The following is an 18,894-nucleotide window of genomic DNA, read 5'->3' on the forward strand; positions in this document are numbered from 1 at the left end:
CGTTGTTTTAATAGCCCCTCCCGGCGCGTGTGACGCGTCGTGGAACGCGCCGCCGCTGAGGCTGTCGGGAAATGCAGTCCCGAGGCGGCGGCGCGGCTGGTGGCGGTGTTGGTGCTTGTGTCCTGCTTTTTCGTGCTCCTGTGGCCGTCAGCAACCTCTCACAGACTCCGGCGCTCTCACAGGTAATGCTCCGCTATTTTGGTAGTTTCCCCCGCTCCACCGAGGGCTCGTTGTTTTAATAGCCCCTCCCGGCGCGTGTGACGCGTCGGGGAACGCGCCGCCGCTGAGGCTGTCGGGAAATGCAGTCCCGAGGCGGCGGCGCGGCTGGTGGCGGTGTTGGTGCTTGTGTCCTGCTTTTTCGTGCTCCTGTGGCCGTCAGCAACCTCTCACAGACTCCGGCGCTCTCACAGGTAATGCTCCGCTATTTTGGTCGCGGACAGTTCATATTAGAAAAGAAAAGAAGAATAAGTAAAGCAAAGAAACAATGTAAAAGGATAAACCATAGAACATATCCCCTTCCCTTGGGGAATTTTGAGAGAAAAAGAAGTATAGGAAAAAAATAAACAACTTTTGACATTAATAAATACACCCTGAAAAATCCTATAGTAACATAAAACATACACCATGAATAAACAAATATACTAACGCATCTTAACACCAGAGCTTTCTCAAAAGCTAAACTAACACATCTGAGTAAACGAATATACTAATGCATCTAAAATCCTTGCTTGCTAAACAAGCCATTTAAAAATTAATCTAACGCGCCTTACTACCTGCGCCATTTAATAATTAATCTAACGCGCCTTACTACCTGCGCCATTTAATAATTAATCTAACGTGTCTTACTACCTGCGCCATTTAATAATTAATCTAACGCGTCTTACTACCTGCGCCATTTAATACTTAGTCTAACGCGTCTTACTACTCGCGCTTTAACGTTTTCAAAGCTTTATTCGACATTTGTCATAAAAGCATCCATCCTAACCCTATTACAATAAATACTATAGCTAAAAATACTTTTTTTAAAACACATATTAAACAATGACAGTCGAATATTATACATAATAAAAATGTATCCTTAATTCCTAAAAATTATTGTGAAAAGCATTTCAAATGGCAAAGCAATTAGAACATGTCAACCATATTTCATTTTGTTACATTTAGCAATAAAGTGCGAGTGCGGATTACCCAGGCCCAAGCAATAAATTTTGCTACAGCAACTACAAATGGTGTGGAGCAGTCAGATTCTAATATTCTAAGTGCTGTCTATTGGCTGCGGGTGCCGATGTTTAAGCAAACTGGCTTTAGCCATTTGCGCCTTGGGCTGGCATATAGTGGGCAACAAAACAGCAGATGGGAGATGTGCTCTATTTGGTCCTTACAATGATAACAATGTTCATCCCGCGGTGGGGACCAATGCTTCTTAAAAGCATTCACTGGAAGTGTTCCCACACGAAATTGGAAATATAGTTTCCTGTCATGTGGGCGTTCAATTATATCCCTGTATGGTTCACATGACGGAAACATTTTTATGTCCAGAAAACGAGATGACAAGTTTGGTGCAGATCCTTTGCAATACATTGTTAAGTACACCATCTCCCAATACAATTCTTTCAGTTTTGTTTTCGATGGAAAACTAGCCACATCCTTGTTACCCCATAGGTGATCCAGTTTTAACTTTGCAAGTAGGCCCCTTAGTTCTTTTAGCCATACAATACAATGAAAACGATCACACTTAACAACATCTGACAAGGCTGTAGCATAATGGCTTAGCTCTGGGGTCACCATCAGACGTCTCCAATATAGAAGTGGCCATAGCCTAGCTATATCCTCAATATTTTTTCTGCCAAGGTCCAGTTTTAGTGGGATTATGGGTGTGCTTTGTGGGGCCATTACAAGCCCTCGCAAGAATCTATTTTCTGCCCGCCCCAACCCTCCTAGATTTGAAAGCCCCCAAAGTTCGGAACCATATAAACAGGCGCTCAATACTTTCATATTATAAATTTCAAGGGCACAATTTATTGGTTTTGTCAGCGAGGCTCTATGTTTTAGAGCAACTACGCCTGCAAGCTGACTAAACTTCAGTATTGCCGTATTGATATGCGATTTCCATTTCATATCGCCCTGCAAAATAATGCCTAGGTAGGAAAAAGCATCAACTTTCTCAAGCGGGGTGCCTTTGTATGTTATTACACCTTTGAAAGTGGACTGGTGGTTTAGGCACATGAATTTAGTCTTGGTGGTATTCAATTCAAGGCCCCTGCTATCACAAAATTCACCAAAGGCATCAACCACTTTTTGGAGACCGCTCGGTGTGCGTGAAAGTAAGAGCGTATCGTCGGCAAACATTAAGACGGGGACGTGAGAACCTGCTATAATTGGGGCGTCACTTGGAGATTTCTTTAAATGTTCAACTATACCATTTATATAGATTGAAAATAGTGTTGGGGCCAGGACACACCCTTGCCTTACCCCTCGTTCCACCGGGAAGGGCTCAGTTACTTCTCCCTGCTTGCCCCACCTAATTTTGGCAAAATTGTTTTCATGGAGGCGCACTAGCAGGGTGAGAAATTCCTGGCTTAAGCCTACATCAGCCAAGGTCTGCCACAGTTTTTCTCTTGGGACCAGGTCGAAAGCAGCTTTTAAATCCACAAAAACAGCATACAATGTCCCCTTTTTTAGTGTAAAATTTCTCCAATAGATGGCTATGAAGTAAAAGACTTGGTCAACACTGCTGGTCAAGGGGCGAAACCCTGCTTGATAGGGTGACAGTATGTTTTTTTCATCAATCCATTGTTGCAGTTTGTTCTGGACTAAGCGCCCCATAAGTTTTTGTGCTGTATCGATAAGACTGATGGGTCTATAATTTTTAGCCAGGGTTTTGTCACCTTTTTTGAATATAGGGATGATTTCCGCTCCCTGCCATGAAGCGGGCACTTCCCCTCCCATAGCCACTGCATTAGCCAACCATTTAAAATAAGTACACCATGAGTTCCGGTCAGATAGGAACACATCTGCCGGGATTCCATCCATACCCGGAGCTTTTCCCCCGCTACGCCATGCTAACATCTTTTTCATTAAATATTTGATGTTTGAAAAAGACGGGTGGAGGGGGGGGGTCGGAAGTATGCGCTGGATTTCGGGCATACTGCGGTTGGAAAAACTCAGTCCATTTATTTTTAGCAACATGGTTTTGTGGTTGCGCGGCTGTCCTTCCCCTGTCCCATTTTACTGTGGCCCAAAATAACTTAGAATCCTTAGCTGCGCAAGCCTGTTTCAGTTCACGCCAGCATTCCTCGTCCCAACGTTTCCTGGCTTGTTTTTGGGTCTGTCTATAGCTATCTCTTGCCTTCCTAACTGCTAGGGCATTGCCCGTTTTCAATTCAGTGCTTAAGTTAAATCGTGCCAGCCTACAACTCTTGTCATACCATCCTTGTCTTGGTTGTTCTCTTTTGACTCTATTTGAATCTACTGTTTTGATGAAGAAGCTTTGGAGTTTGCAGAAGAGGTTTTTATGAGCCTCCATCATATAGTCCTGGAAGTTAGGCTTCCCATAGTGGGACTTGATGTTGTTTACTTCGTCTATCACTATTTTTTTAAGGACCTCTAGTTTTGCTACATCTTCTATCAGCATTCTCCATTTGAGGTGGCGTTGATTGTTTGAACATACAACATCTTGCGTCACCCGTTTATTTTTATTGGTATGCTCTATGGTCTCATGATAGGAATGAAGGGTCATGCGTAGGGGATTATGATCGCTTTCCAATCTTACTTCTACAACCATATCTATCAATTTGTTCCAGGCCCTTACATCTAATAACAAATAATCAATTCTACTAGCTGCTCTGCCGTTGTCAAACGTATTGTTCCCTTTTAGATCAGAGGACGAGCGCCCATTTACCGCTCTAAGTCCTCTTGCTAGACAGAGACTCTTTAGCTGAATTGCCACAGCGCTCCATTTTTTAATAGCAGGCACCTCCAACTGGGGTATTCCCCACTTGGTGTCCTCCTCCTCGGACAGAATCCTATCCTCTTCACCCAAGGGTTCAAAGGTGGCATTAAAATCCCCACCCACAATAATTTGAGATTGGAGTGTTGTCATTTCGATATTCTGTTCAAGAATAGTTATTATCTCTGAGGATTTACCGCCACCCACCCCCCTGGCATAGACATTAAACAGGGCAAGTTCTTGGCCATTTTCCCATCTAACGTTAAGTGCTAGGATGTTATTAAATGGTACAGATCTTTGCGTTATTGAGCAATTCAGCGACTGGCGGATCCAGATTAATAGGCCTCCAGAGGGGCGTCCTAAGCGATTTCTAGTTGCTGGTATGTGGAAATTTAAATACCCCTGGCGAAAAACTGGGTTCAGTGACCAAGTTTCTTGTACCATGATGATATCATGTTGGTCAATAAAATCTACCCATTCTGGTGTAGCTATCTTATTTGCTACGCCTGCTATATTCCATGACACGAGGGACAGAGATGATGTTTCTCGATATGACATTGTCTGGCCCTTCTCCACATTATTTGCATTTACATCAGGGTCAACTATTATTATTTTTCCACCCGCTAATGCTGCCTCACTCCCCGCCGCTTCCCTGGTTCTATTTATACCCTCCGGTTCTTTGTCTAGCTCTCCAGAAATTGAGATTCGAAATTCCCTGTATCCTATGTTCTGCTTATTAAATTGTGTGCATGACATATTATCTGCCATTATATTAGTTTGCATTCTCTGTGGTTTGGGAGACAAATATTTACTCCTTGCGAGTCAATCGCATTCGTTTAAATTGGATAAAGCCGAAAAACGATTTTCCAGATTCAGCCCCCAATCACAGATAGGACCATCCCTAGCCCTTCTATTTCCCACAATTGCCCACTTAGTCCTTAGTATACTTGGCTTCGCCACGAGTCCTCTTCTACTGTAGAAGAAGTCCAACGTGAGTGGTATTATTTCTGCCGTTCTGCGTTGGGGGGGGGAATATGTTGAGCAGGATGTCCGGTAGTACTTCAGGGCCCTTAAAGTTTAGTACAACACAGTCTCCTGCGAATTTCTTAGGTTTATTCCCTATCCACTTCACCCGTCTTGCTGTTAACAAGTCTTCTGACAGCTTTTGTTTGCCCCAGGGAGAAATATGCATATTATTGCTCAACCATTGCAGTGCTTTGTTTAGTAGGGAGTCTGGTGACTCAATCTGGCCTATATTCAGTGGTGGCATGTTGGCTAGAACAAGAATCAGGGAAAAGGCTTCTACAATTAGCTCCACAGGGCTTATTTCAAGATTATAGTCAGAATCTATTGTATTCCCAGGGATTACTGGGGGCCCCACAACTATAGGGTTGTTTGGTTGCATGCTAGGATTTAATCTAGTTGGTTGAATAGGAGCTAGTATGTCTACTGTTCCCCCTGGTATATTTCCCATCGATTGTTTTTCGTCGAATTTACCTATTACCTGATTCGGTATTTCCCCCACACTATCATTAGTAGTTTTTAGGAGAGTCTCCAGTTTGTTGACTTTATCCGTGAGGTGATCAATTTTAGATAGAAGAGGTTTAATTATCCGAGTTAACTTAGTGTCCAGCATACCCATGAGCTTATTTATAATGGTATCGTCCCATCCTATATTGCCCTTTTCTTCTCCCTCTTTTCCTTCTATGACACTTTTATTAGGGGGGGTTGCTGGTCTTTTCCTACTAGACCGCAGCCCTTCTCTTTTAGGGGGAATCTTAGTGGCTCCTCTTACTGCTCTTGGTGCAGGGACAGGCGTTGGTGGGGAGATACATTCCTCAACTATCTCTTGGTCATGTTGGGAAACATTTAGATCATCCCCCACTATTATATCTACATTTGTGTCTAGATTTGAAACCCTAGAGGCCGTGGAGACGTTTATCAATGGACTATCATTATTATGGTGTGTAGATGGTTCTATGGCATTTGTTATATCAGAATCCATTGCAGTCAAACCCAATTTCTCTCTTTGGGAACATATTGGTGAGGTACTAAGTCCTAAAGAGGACCTCCGTTCATTATTTATTTTTGCCACCACCTGCAATAAATAGTTGTCCATGGTGTTGGCAGGAGCAATGGGGGTCTTTTGTTTCGACATATACAGGGCTAGAAAAACCCAGATAACATATAATAGGCTAATACAACTTGCAGATATCAATGTATTAACCCTTTGTCCCTGAGACAGTCAGTAACAGTCAGTAAAAAAGACTCGAAAGACCGATTACCTCACAGCACAAATTTGCAAGAGTCCTGGTCCAGTCCAGTCGTGGCCAGTCTTGGACTGTCTTAGACTGTCCTCCCTTTGTCCGGGCTTAGTCCGGCGCGTCCCGCGCGCGTCCTCGCGGGACGAGGGACCTAACGATGCTTTATGCGCGGCCTGGCGTGCTGCTTCAGGGTGTCGTCACTTCCCCCCGTGGGATCCTGGGGGATGTAGGCAGACCGGCGGAGCCAAGCCCGGCCGGTCGCTGCAAACAGAGGTATGGCGGAGCAAAGCCCGGCCGCTGGTCAAGGGGGTCAGCGCTGGTAACAGGAGTCAATTAGGCAAATGCTGGAGCACGGGGAACTCGGCCCCTAACGATGCTTTATGCGCCGCCTGGCGCGCTGCTTCAGGGTGTCGTCACTTCCCCCAGTGGGATCCTGGGGGATGTAGGCAGACCGGCGGAGCCAAGCCCGGCCGGTCGCTGCAAACAGAGGTATGGCGGAGCAAAGCCCGGCCGCTGGTCAAGGGGGTCAGCGCTGGTAACAGGAGTCAATTAGGCAAATGCTGGAGCACGGGGAACTCGGCCCCTAACAATGCTTTATGCGCCGCCTGGCCTGCTGCTTCAGGGTGTCGTCACTTCCCCCCGTGGGATCCTGGGGGATGTAGGCAGACCGGCGGAGCCAAGCCCGGCCGGTCGCTGCAAACAGAGGTATGGCGGAGCAAAGCCCGGCCGCTGGTCAAGGGGGTCAGCGCTGGTAACAAGAGTCAATTAGGCAAATGCTGGAGCACGGGGAACTCGGCCCCTAACGATGCTTTATGCACCGCCTGGCGCGCAGCTTCAGGGTGTCGTCACTTCCCCCGTGGGCTCCTGGGAGATGTAGGCAGACCGGCGGAGCCAAGCCCGGCCGGTCGCTGCAAACAGAGGTATGGCGGAGCAAAGCCCGGCCGCTGGTCAAGGGGGTCAGCGCTGGTAACAGGAGTCAATTAGGCAAATGCTGGAGCACGGGGAACTCGGCCCCTAACGATGCTTTATGCGCCGCCTGGCGCGCTGCTTCAGGGTGTCGTCACTTCCCCCGTGGGATCCTGGGGGATGTAGGCAGACCGGCGGAGCCAAGCCCGGCCGGTCGCTGCAAACAGAGGTATGGCGGAGCAAAGCCCGGCCGCTGGTCAAGGGGGTCAGCGCTGGTAACAGGAGTCAATTAGGCAAATGCTGGAGCTTTAACAATAATACTAATGCGTCCTACTAATTGCGCTTTAATAATCAATGTAATGCGTCTTACTATTAGCGCACTTCTAAACAAAATTTAACCTACAAATTACACTAAGCAGCCTAAAAGGAGATAAATCTAGTTACAACATTATGCATCTAGGGTGCATGGAGTCCATTTTACAGAGAGAGCAGATAGCCAGGCCAACTAAGTCGAAAACCAGCTAAACACTAGGCAAAAAATCTGGGGTAACCATAGTCAGGCATCCACCCTCCTACATTTATCCAAACATGTCGTGTAAGGTGTCATACGCCTTGGAATACTACCCCCTCGCCAATTCTGGCGACGGGGTTAGCATTCCACCCTTCTAGAGGGAGAAGACATGTTATTACTGACTATCCCGGTTAAAGTTAACCAGAGCCCCAGCATCACAAAATGGACGCTGCTGCCACTGACACAAGTCTGACCTCCTGCCAGTCCTGGGAGTCCTTCCAGTCACGGAGGTTTGGACAATAGGTTTCCTGCCTGGGGAGGTGTGAGCACCACCCCAGACAGGACTTTGTGTATTGGGACATAGAGGGCTGAATAGATTGAGACACTGCCTGAGGCACACTAGGTGCTTCATGCATACCCCAGTTCAAACCGGTTGCTGGGGCACTCCAGCCCCAGCTCTGGCGCGAAACTGGACAAAGGAAAGGGGGTGTAACCACCCCCCTTCCTGGTCCCACCCATAGGAGGGACCTAGAAAGTAATTCAGCCCCTTTTAGTTGTATAAAGGTAGGAGCTGAGTCCTGAGACTTTAGATTAATCCTGAATCGAAACTTGACACGAAACTCTGGACCTTCGACATTATGCTGAAGCTGAAGACTAAAGAATCTCCCTTGTGGCCAAGGAGTGACAACCCTGGGCAACCAGGCACCATCCAGCAAATCAATGGCTTGCTTTGTCGATGTTCCCGCCGGAACCCGAGCCCAAAGCCTGACAAGACCCAGACTTCCAGACTTCTCTGACCCTCTCTTCACGACTGCAGCATAGCTGAGATCCGTGGAGGCAACGAGACACGTGGGACCGGACATCTTGGAAAGCCTGCAACTTGCTAACTGTGCAGCTCCTGAGGCATTCTCGAAGCTGTGCACTGGGGATTGAGAAACCCCGAACCCGAGCTCCACCAGCACCGAAGATCTGTCCTCCCCACTCCACGAGTTCTGCGTGGGGCCCTTCTGCTTGTGTTCTGCTCGACGCATTGTCCAGTTGCTGGCCCGTTGGCTAGTAGCCTTTGTGACAACAATCCTTTTGAATCACCTTGCTGGTCTGGTTGCTCCAGACTGGCCCTTGCTTCCCTGAAAAGGTGAAGCACCTCAGACCTTGCTGATCTGCACCAGAAGCCTTTGTCGTATACTGCGTGGGTTGCCTTTGCCAACGCCGGTTGACTCCAATCCGGAAGTTGACCCCTCCATCTGCGAGATCCTTCGTGGGACAGCTCCTCTCCAGCACCTGGTCGACGTCGACGCCTCCTGGTCCGCGTGGCTGCAAAGACAAGCTTCAAGACAGCACCTGATTGCTCCTTGACGTCATCTGGTTCCTTCCTGGTTCCACCCGGTCACTGGCTAGTGACCCAGACCTCTGTCCCCTCTGCTTTCAGGTCCTCTTGATCTTCGATCCACCCTTGGATCCACCCGGACATCTTCCTCCTTGTCGCCTGCAGCATCTTTCTTCAAAGGCTCCATAGGACTCAACGGCGAAATCCGACACATCTTCACACCTATGCACCCGCCGTCCGTGGGTGAGGTAATGCGAGTACTTCGGTGCTCCCAAGGGTATTGACTATCCAAGTGTCTAGGTTTTTAGTTGTTTCCTCCTAGCTAAACCGGAAGTGTCCTAAATCTTTCTAAATCTAACTTCTAAGTTCCCATTGACTTTGTATTGACTCACGCGTGTGTGTAACGCCACTGCACGCGCCGCCTGTGGGCCTCCTACTTCTAAACTAAGGTTCAGATAGTGTAGCCCCAGCGATTCCCTAGGCCCTAGGCCTTTCCTTGTCTCGTGACATGGTACTTATACCACTTTCTTAATATATGGTTTGCTTCGCCCCTAGGGCCTAACTGTAAATTGTGCAACTTAACATATTCTGACTAAGTATCTTGTTATGTGCTTTTGCCTCTGATCTCATAAAGAGTTCAGAGGAGTGTGTTAGTAAATAAATACATATATATTTTATATATATCCTGTGTGGTGTCCTTTCATTTGATATTCAAGGGGTTACATATGGTAAAACAGCTGGCTTTACACGCTTTTAGCATAAGACTGTTCTGTCCACGCTACCACTAGGATAGCTGGTCTATAAGGTTGACTTACAACCCTCACCATAAGGGTTGTTTGGACTGGTGCAAGGTGATCACTAGAATAGTGAACATCATATACCAGGCCAACTTCTCACATATGTACTGTGGGAAACCTGGGCACTTTATCAAAGACTGCAAGGCAAAAACCAAGACAACCTACAAAGAGTTCAAAGGGAACCAGAACGTGCCAGTGGTAGAATACCTGCTTGAGAACTCGGAAAACTAAAACGCCTAAACAAGTTACAGATCCCTTGTTTGAGGCCAACGGATGAAGAGGTCTGTCCAGTGGTGGTCAACACATTCCAAAAACAGTGGCCCATATGAATGTATGTGTTTCATTGGATATACCTGGGGCAGGACTTGTACTAGTACATGCCCTGTTAGACTCAGGGGCTACGGGTAACTTTATCGGCCAAAGTTATGCACAAGAAATTGGTATACCCTGCGTAAAGAAGAAGGTCCCAGAACTAGTAAAGGCCGTAGATGGTACAGAGCTGACGTCTGGCCCTGTACGATACCACACCCAGCAGATTCAAATGCAGGTGGCATGAACATTACGAGTACATCCAATTTGGTTTAATAGATGCCACTCATTTCACTCTTATATTGGGCATGCCCTGGCTTACACTGCATGAACCCTTCATGCAATGGGCAGCTCGGACAGTCATGCTAAATTCCTCATATTGTATGGAACATTGTACCAAAGATAGAATCCAAGAAGCCCCCCAGAAGGCGAACCCTGCTGAGTTGCTCGCCAGTAGTTGTCTTACGCAAAGGGTGGGATGTATCAAAACACTACCGGAGGAATACTAGAAATATCACGCTGTGTTCAGTGAGCAAGAAGCAAGCAAGCTGCCACCACACAGGGCGTATGATTGTGTGATTGATCTGGAACTGGGAGCCAGCATTCCGTGTAGCCGCATCTATGCCCTCGCCGAAGCAGAAACCACGTATCTACAGCAATACTTGGAGAAGCTACTGTCGACTGGCTTCATTCGTCCTTCCTCTTCACCAGTGCCCTTGCCTCTTTTTTTGATTCCGAAACGCGAAGGGGGCCTAAAGGCTTGTATCGATTTATAGGGCAATCAACCAAGTAACCAAGAAAAATAGATATCCCCTGCCCTTAATATCTGTCCTGCTGGATCAATTGAAAGGAGCCACTGTATTTACCAAGCTAGACCCCCGTAGAGCATATCATCTGGTGAGAGTGCGGTGAGGGGATGAATGGAAAACGGCCTTTCAAACCAAATTCGGACTATACGAATATCAGGTTATGCCTTTCAGGCTATGCAACACCCCGGCGCATTCCAATACTTCATGGATGAAGTTTTAAGAGGATTGTTGGATGTGTCATGTATAGTATATATCAACGACATCCTTGTGTACTCGGCTTCCCTAGAAGAACATATACCCCATGTGTCTGCAGTTCTGGAACGGCTGCAGCAGTACACGCTTTATGCAAAACTAGAGAAGTGCTTTTTCCATACTACAGAAGTAGAGTCCTTGGGTTATGTCATCGGCCCCAATGGACTCTATATGGATAAAAAGAAAACACAAGCCATCACTAAATTGGAATCCCCTTCCTGTCTTCCTGTGTGAAAACCCTACAGAGGTTCTTGGGGTTTGCGAACTTCTGTAGAAGATTTATAAAAAAACTTCTCCTGTATTATCCAACCCTTGACACTCCTTCCCTGGAAGGGAGCTACTTTAAAGTGGACTGAATCAGCCAAAAAGGTATTCCAAACATTAAAGCTGTTTCACCAGTGCTGAGGCATCCTGATGCCTCTCAACCATTCATACTCGAAACAGATGCCTCTTATTACGCTATTGGGGGAAATCTTTCCCAATGACACCCAGACACAGGCCAACTTCATCCTGTCGCCTTCTTCTCCAGGAAGGTGTCCAATTGTGAAGTAAACTACAGTATCACTGATAAAGAACTGTTGGCCATCAAACGAGCCTGTGAGGAATGGAGACATCATCTACTGGGGGCCAGACACACAGTGAAAATATACACAGACCACAGGAACCTGCTGTTTTCAAAGAGTGCCAGAGCTCTAACTCCTCGGCAACTACGATGGTCATTGTTTTTTGCGGACTTTGACTTTGTAATCAAATACAGACCAGGACCACAAAACGGGAAAGCTGATGCGCTTTCTAGACCCTTGCCTAATCCTGCAGTCAGTTCCGATCCTTTGGAAGAACCCCCCATCATACTACAGAAGGCTTCCTTTCCAACAGAGACAATAGCCTTAATCACCACTGATGACTTCTTGAAAGAGGTGAAGAAACAATCCACTGGCTTCGATCAAGATGCATGGGTCATAGAAGAACTACAACACCGTTCTGTCGGGGATGAGTTTTTGTTTCATGATGAAAGACTGTACGTTCCTGAAGGATCACTCCAGCAACAGGCCTTACAATGGATCCACAATACGACCTGGGGAGGACACATGGGAATGCAGAAAATGCTACAAACCATGTCTCGTTACTTTTGGTGAGAGTCACTTCGGAGAGACACTGAAAGATACATTTCCGAATGTTCTATTTGCACACAAGCCAAAGCACAGCATCAACGACCCAGTGGTTTACTTAGACCTATACCCACACCACCAGCTCCTTGGCACACGGTGTCCATGGACCTAATTGTGGAGATGCCTCTTAGCTCTGGCCACGACACCATACTAGTGGTCATCGATCATCTGACCAAGATGGGCCATTTTGTCGCTCTTAAAAAATTGCCTTCCTTGGCCGAACTAGCTACAGCCTTCTTACAACACTTAGTTCGGCTACACGGAATCCCTTTAGTCATCATCACAGACAGAGGGACCCAATTCACCTCAAAATTCTGGAAATCGCTGTGTGCGGTCATGAAGATCGATACCCGTCTATCTACCAGTTATCATCCGTAAATAGACAGCGAAACAGAACGATTGAACCAGACATTAGAACAATACCTAAGGTGTTTCACATTGTTACAACAAGACAACTGGAGCACACTCTCGTGTTGTCAGCAGAGTTCGCCAACAACAATGCGGATCATTCTTCTTTAGGATGTTCTCCATTCTTCTGTCTCAATGGTTTTCATCCGAACATGTTACCCTTTGAACGTCCTGTGGCCTCTAATCTTCCGTCTATTCAGGAACACCATGCACACCTTAAGCTAGTATTAGACAAGGCTAAAACACACCTAGAAGGAGCATGAAGGCGGGATAAACAACAGGCAGATAAAAAGAGAACACCAGAACCTTCCTATAAGGTAGGAGATAGGGTGTGGCTTAACACTAAACACCTGAAACTCAAAGGGAACAACAGGTTGCAGCCGAAATTTGTAGGCCCCTATTCTATAGACAGAATTGTAAACCCCGTCACCATGAGACTAAAACTTCTCCCTGCTTGGCGAATTCACCCAGTGTTCCACATATCCCTTCTGAAACCTTGTCTCCCGGCACCCATTTACCAGTGAGACCACAATCTGTGGAAATAGATGGGGAAGAGGAGCACGAGGTGCAGCTCATTTTGGATTCCAAATAAATTCGGGGACACGTGCATTATCTCATTGACTGGAAAGGTTATGGCCCTGAAGATCGCTCATGGGAACCAGTGGCTAATCTACATTGCCCTGGTGTTTTGAGGCGCTACCATTCACGATTCCACCAAACCCGTCGGACTGCTGAGTCGTCGTTCAATGAGAGAGGGTACTGTCATGGCTAGGCGGAGATAGGTACATGGGGCACATACCCAGAACACTGTATGAATGAATGGGTACAGAACTACAACTCCCATAACTCTCAGGGAAGGCTGGCTATCACACCTGACTGCTAGTACATAAGCCCTGCCTTTGTTTTACTCGGGCTTGTCACTCGAGTATTTCCGGTGTAGGAGAAACTGCGTCAAGCGGCAGCGTCAGACTAGCTGCTGAACTTTGGATTTTGGTTTTCCTGTGGCATCTGCCTTCTGGACGGCTGCCATCTTTATTGATTCAAGACATTTTCCCCAGAGAACCATTATTGTGCTGCGCCTCAAATGCCCTGGTGCTGTACAAACCCTTGGAGCAGTGAAACGCCTTACTAAGTGCTGGGTAGGGGTGTCCGTGATGCGCTCGCTAGGATCGAGCACAACGGTAGGAACTGTAAAGGATACAGGCCGTCTTACGCTTGGTAATCGAACACAGGAGAAATGCTGCAAACCCTGAGCAGCCTTGTGGTAGCGGGCTACCCTTCTCTTCCTGGAAGCCTCCCGAACGAGGTAAAGTCTGCGCTGGTGAAGCGCTTCTGTTTTCCTTGCCACAGCCCTGCCAGGTTCGCACAGGAGAGAGAGAGAGAGAGAGAGCGGGGAATATTATGCATTATGGAAGCCTCCAGAGTGAGGTTAATGCTGCGCTGGTGAATTGCTTTAGTTTTCATTACCTTAGCCTTGCCAGATCCGCTCAGGAGAATGAGAGAAAGCGGGGCATATATCAGATTGAAGTTTCCAGAACTATTTCAAAACTGTGAGCAGCCAAATGGAGAGCGTATGTTTATGTATGATTCTGAATGCAACCAGAAACATTCAGGAGCTGATGTAAAACAGGAAGAGGATTCCTTGGAACGTCAGAGAACATTTTCCATTTCCAGATGTAGGAGAGTAGGGTCTGCTATCCTATGGTCACCCCAAATTTTTGCTTTTTGCTTCACTGGTTTTCGACTTAATGAGGCTGTGGGCCTGCTAATCAGACCCCCAGCCTGCTGTTCTCTCTCTAAATTCACATACATGTACTATAGGTACATAACCCAATTGGAACTGGACTCCTTGTCAGCCCCTGTACCATGCACTATAGGTGCTCAGGGCATAGGTGCCAACAAGGCCTACCAGGGGCTGCAGCATATCTTTTGCCACCCCTGGCTGGTACTTAAATCGACACAACTGGCTGACCCCTCAGCTGGGGCAAGGTGGTGTAATCACCCCCTTGCTTAGATATAGTATACCTATATCTCAGTTCAGTTTTTATAGTCTTTATTTCGAAGTTTTCCTTCATAAAAGACATAACATACATAAAAATTGATCAGAAACAAAAAAAAAGAGAATGATATTAATACCTATATCTAAACCTAACTGGACACATATAAACCTATAAGCCACTCCTATGGCAGGCCTTAACAATCCTGGAGGCAGAGTGCGTGGTTTAATGTGAGATGGTGCTCTAGCATGAGCTGGGCCTGTCTGCAGCTGTCGGGACCAATTCCCTTAGCTGTTCCGGGATAATGCCAAACCATATACTATTAAGTGCATTATAATCCTCGCGGTTATATTGTAACTTTGATTTGGCTTTATCAAAACATGTCGTGTAAGGTGTCATATGATTTGGAAACTGGTAAAATCCCATCTAAGAATTTCTGAGCAAAGGAGGTGTCCGTGGAGTATCGCAAATGGACAAAAATGTCCTTGATGTTCGGGTTGCGACGATGAGCAAACAAAGGTTTTGCAAGTTTAAGTTGTTAATCTGGATCACTATTCAGTATGTGCCAATTTGAATTAGTGATCTGTTTGATCTTCTCGCTCATGGTGGAGTGTTTTGTGACGCACACAAGTTGCATCTGGGGTATTACAATAAATGACCTCTGTCATAAAATCTAGCCCTTTTGTAAGATTCTCTGACAAGGCGATGAGGTTATCATCTATCTATGAATTTAGCTTTCATAGCTGTAGCTTGTATATCGAAATTGCTGCGCAATTGCACGAATTTGTCCAATCGCAAAAATTGTCCGAATGAGATACTCTGCTTTTGAGCTCGTGGGTGATAGCTGTTAAAATGTAAAAACATGTTTCTAGCAGTGTGCTTGAAGTAAAGGTCTACTTCAAGTATGCCAGAGTTATGTCTAATCAAAATATCTAAGAATTCAACTTGTTGCTGGCTAGTTTACGAAGTAAATCGCAGATTAGTGTCTGCTAGATTAAGCCATTTCAAGAATTCTTGGAGATGTTCTTCAATGTCAGGTCAGATAAAAAATATATTGTCTATATATCTGGACCAATGTAAGACTGACTCAAAAGATGGGGCAATATCATTATGGATAAATTTGGTTTCGAAAGAAAGCCATGTAGATATTTGCTACTGATGGTGCCACTTATGCTCCCATGCTTACACCCTTAATTTGTTTGAAAAAGGTGTAACCATATTCAAACGTGTTATCCGTCAAAACAATTTCGAGACAGTCTAAAAAAAAGATTTAGAGGACTTGGACATTGAATATATCGATAAACCATGATACTGCCTCTATTGCTTCCCTCTGTGGAATGTTACTATATAGGGATTCAATGTCCAAAGTCACTAAGATGTTGCTGTACTGGTTGAAAGGAAGATTCTCAACTTTATTATTCATATCTCTCGTATCTTTGATGTAAAATGGAATTTTAGAGATATGTGGTCGAATCAGACTGTCAATGTATTTAGAGTGGGGTTCCGTGAGCAATCCAAATGTGGATACAATTGGGATATAGGGGGGTTCTGACTGTTTTTGTGAATCTTGAGGACACCATAGATGCAAGGCATCTTCCCTTCCAAACTGTTTAAATATTCCTGTTCTTTTCTGCTGATGTCACCCACATTGAATGCTGTCGCTGTAAGTGATTTGATTTTTTGAGCTACTTTTCAGGAAGGATTATTGGTTATTTCAGCATAAAAGTACTGATCACTTAACAGGTTAAAATGTTTTTGTTTATATATACTGGTATCGATAGCTACAATACCTTCCCCTCTGTCACAATTCTTGATGGTAACAGTTTTGTCATGGGCAAAAGCTTGGAGAGAGACAAACTCTTGTTCATCAAGATTGTAGATAGGTTTGGGAATGAATGGCATGGCTTGGTCTAAACGATTGAGGAGAGTATGTTCAAATACCGCCACTTCTGGACCCACCTGGTCAAAGGAAGGTGTAAAAGTAGATTAAATAGATAGTCATGACCTGCTGGGCAACATGGTGGAAGGTTACTCCTCAATGTCAAAAAACGTTTCCAATATGATCTTACGAAAAAATGACAAAATGTCTTGATAAAGCTCAAACATGTTGACATTGATGTGGGGTACATATGATAGACCCCTCGAGAGTAAAGTCATACAAGAGGTGTCTAAAATAGTGGATGATAATTTGAAAATGGGAATTACATCCATTGTCTCCAGTGTTGTCTGTTGCGGGTTTCCAACATTTGCTTGTTGTTCAGTTGATAATATTGGCTCTGATAGTTGCCCCTGGTCTGTGGTTGGAACCACACTCTCTGTCTGCCTCTGCAAGTTCCACGCTGGGCTAAAAAAGGCTGTCTCACATGATGATTCAGATTAAAGGAATTATGTGGTCCTTGTTGCTCATAATAATATGAGTTGCTTTCACCTTCGGAATCCGAAGTGTCAGAGAAGGTGAGAACTTTCTGTTTTCTAGAGTTGTCTTGATTAAAATATTGATTTTGTATGTAAATGTTCTCACTCAAATAGGGATAAATGTGTTTTTCCAGAAAGTTGTAGCATTTCTCTTTATTTAATTTCTTTGTTTTACGTTTAATCAAGTAATCTGTAAAGGAAGCTAGTTATTTATCTGCTTCTTCTAATTTCTTCTTTGCTTCTTCTAAAGCATTTGGGGCCATATTATCAAGAAAGGGCGATACATTATCGTCGCTTTTATTGGCAGGAAACTGCCGCTAAAGCGGCGATAATGGGCTTGATAATATGCCCTTGTGAATTCCCATAGAAGCCCAGGTTATCACCAGACCTGGGCTTCTATGGGAATTCACAAGGGCCTATTATCAAGCTCATTATCGCCGCTTTAGCGGCAGTTTCCTGCCGATAAAAGCGGCGATAACGTATCGCCCTTTCTTGATAATATGGCCCTAGATTTTCTTATTTTGTCCTCTAACTCAGCTAACTCGTTCTCCAATGTAGATACCCGTTCTTTTGCAGTTTCTATGATGAGTATCATGGGGTCTCTGGAGCATCTATTAGCTATCATGCTCCATTTCTCTAGGAATTGTCTAAATTGTACAAATATTTCTGGAATATTAAGGACTCTAAGTCCCTGGGGTATACCTCTTGCTTTCAGGTACTCTAACATGAATTCGCCATGTGGTTCAATTCTTTTTCTCTTCTTTTTGAGAGTGGCCAATTTGGTTGTGTCATCATTGTCTTGAATAGTTGATTTAGAGATGTTACTAAATGAATTACTAGTGCCTACTAAGATGGCAAATTCTTCGTTGGAGAAGCCAAAAGTTTTTAACTGATCCATGGAGATACTTACCAAGTGAAACAAAGCAGCCAGTAGGCTGGCAAAAGAGGGTGAACAAGAAAGAGGGCAGGGTTAACATGCAGAGTCAAAGGAAGCAAATAGAGTGTGGAGTCTAATAAAAAGTTAGAAATACATGTCAGACAATGTATACAGTGAAGGTAATTTGACCAAACACAGAAATATTAACAGATATAAACAACACAAACAGTCTTACACAGATAAGCTTTGGGTAAATCAATGTAAATAATAAGGAACCCTGCAATAATTTGAAATTCCTAGGTTTTTTTGCAAAGCTAGACATACTAAAGTAGTGTAATCTTGCTTTGCTTTAAATCACAATGCCTAGTGAAAACAGACACAAGCAAGGGTTAAAACAGAGTATCACCTCATATACCTATATGTAACTTGAGCTTTACACAAATGCACATATTGTACATATTTGATTACTACTTACTTGTCTACTTCAGGAATTCGACGACAAATCCTATGCTAAATAGTGTTGGCTCGCCTCCGCGCCATTGTCCAATGTTCAGCATCAGACAGGACAGCCAGATTTAGTGCGAGCGCCCCAATTATTTTATCAGCAGGTGACTCTTGCTAAGCCTGGGACTGTTCTATTTTATGTCCTTATTACAGTGCAGTGCTGCAATTTATAACATACAGAGCCACTGTGTCAAGGACAGTTAATCTGGGCCCTAGAGTCACAATGTTGCATGCTCTAAAAGTCAATGGTTGTGCATCCAGGAAGAGAACTTTTAAGGCTACATTCAATAAGCATGTTTCTTCTTTTCCCATAAACTGAAAAAGAAAGCTTTTCTGGAGCTTGGCCATAATATAAAGTAGAAACTGAATAATAAAATATAAAATTGCTGATTAAGTTAAT

The 18,894-nt window shown here is 45.0% G+C and overlaps 2 protein-coding genes across 2 annotated transcripts in view; one reads left to right on the top strand and one right to left on the bottom strand.

Moving 5' to 3' along the window:
• Positions 1–18,894, bottom strand: part of DNAH5 (dynein axonemal heavy chain 5) — a 5,605,957-nt gene that overhangs the window by 145,969 nt on the left and 5,441,094 nt on the right. The gene's annotated exons all lie outside the window — the stretch shown is intronic.
• LOC147722883 (uncharacterized) overlaps positions 1–18,894 on the top strand; it is a 103,773-nt gene that overhangs the window by 52,461 nt on the left and 32,418 nt on the right. The gene's annotated exons all lie outside the window — the stretch shown is intronic.

This window comes from Lissotriton vulgaris, chromosome 4_1 (genome assembly GCF_964263255.1).
Source record: "Lissotriton vulgaris chromosome 4_1, aLisVul1.2, whole genome shotgun sequence".
Taxonomy (NCBI): domain Eukaryota; kingdom Metazoa; phylum Chordata; class Amphibia; order Caudata; family Salamandridae; genus Lissotriton; species Lissotriton vulgaris.